At 40.1% G+C, this 1,155-nt stretch overlaps 1 non-coding gene across 1 annotated transcript; it reads left to right on the top strand.

Annotated features, from left to right (window-relative positions):
• Positions 1–661: 661 nt before the first annotated feature.
• On the top strand, positions 662–733 carry TRNAA-AGC. Its single transcript has one exon. It is a non-coding gene; the product is annotated as a tRNA-Ala (tRNA).
• The last annotated feature ends 422 nt before the right edge of the window (positions 734–1,155 follow it).

Raw genomic sequence — 1,155 nt, 5'->3', positions numbered from 1 at the left:
GCACAGACTGTGTGAATGAACGTGGCAGCCTTATCTGCAAGGTCAGGAGGGACTTTGACCTTGAGGCTTATTAGTGTACTCCTGGCAGTTAGCATAATGTCTGGGCCAAGGTCAGTCCTCAACAAGCATTGATTGCAGGAAGAAAGGATTAACAAAAATGATGGATGCCCTGAACTGGGTAGGGAGGGCAGAAAGATGGATGAGGCATGGAAATCATAGCAACAAGGCATGGATAGTCTCTAACCTTGAAAAGAACAAAGGATTCTGGGGCTTGGAGGGAGGTGGTCCCACTGCTTGGAGGAGCTGGAGGCTTTGTAGATAGGAGAGACCCTTCTCTTATTTAGTAGCCTCAGTGTTCCATCTGTAAAGTGGGGGCATTGTAGAAAAATGGTTTTGTTTAACCTTTATTTTCTCTTTTATTTTACATCTTTGTTTAAGTAGGCAATGCCTACATGGTAAAATACTCAAGTAGTACAAAAAGCATAGAGAAAAGTACATTCCTTTTATTCCAAACTCCTAGAACTTCTCCCTACACACCCTCTGAATTACCCCCCCCCCCCAGCCTCCTGGCTGTTACTGTTACCAGTTGTTTTCTTTTAAGGGAGCAAATTTCTGATTTATTTCATGAAGATAGCTTAGAAAAGCAGTGTTGTCACCAGGTGGGGATGTAGCTCAGTGGTAGAGCGCATGCTTAGCATGCATGAGGTCCTGGGTTCGATCCCCAGCATCTCCATTCTATTGTGCCCTTGCTTGGAGAAATATCTTTCTTCTCTATTACAGCTACAGCACGTTACTGTAGAATTTGCAAATTAATCATCTTGCCTCCGAGTACTTACGGTTTTCTTCTGTTATGCTTATAACTCTCCTGTTTTATTTTTTAATTGACTTATAATTGGCATATAATATTATATTATTTTCAGGTATACAAACATAATGATTATATATTTATATGTATTGTGAGATTATCACCACAGTAAGTCTAGTTAACATCTGTTACCACATATAGTTACAAAAAATAGTTTTTCTTATGATGAGAACTTTTTTTTTTTTTAAAGATTTTATTTATTAATTTGACAGAGATAGAAACAGCCAGAGAGAGAGGGAACACAAGCAGGGGGAGTGGGAGAGGAAGAAGCAGGCTCCTAGTGGAGGAGC

The sequence above is a fragment of the Ursus maritimus genome, unplaced genomic scaffold, assembly GCF_017311325.1.
Source record: "Ursus maritimus isolate PB19 unplaced genomic scaffold, ASM1731132v1 scaffold_2, whole genome shotgun sequence".
NCBI classification, from domain to species: domain Eukaryota; kingdom Metazoa; phylum Chordata; class Mammalia; order Carnivora; family Ursidae; genus Ursus; species Ursus maritimus.
This window is presented reverse-complemented; position numbering and strand designations above follow the sequence as displayed.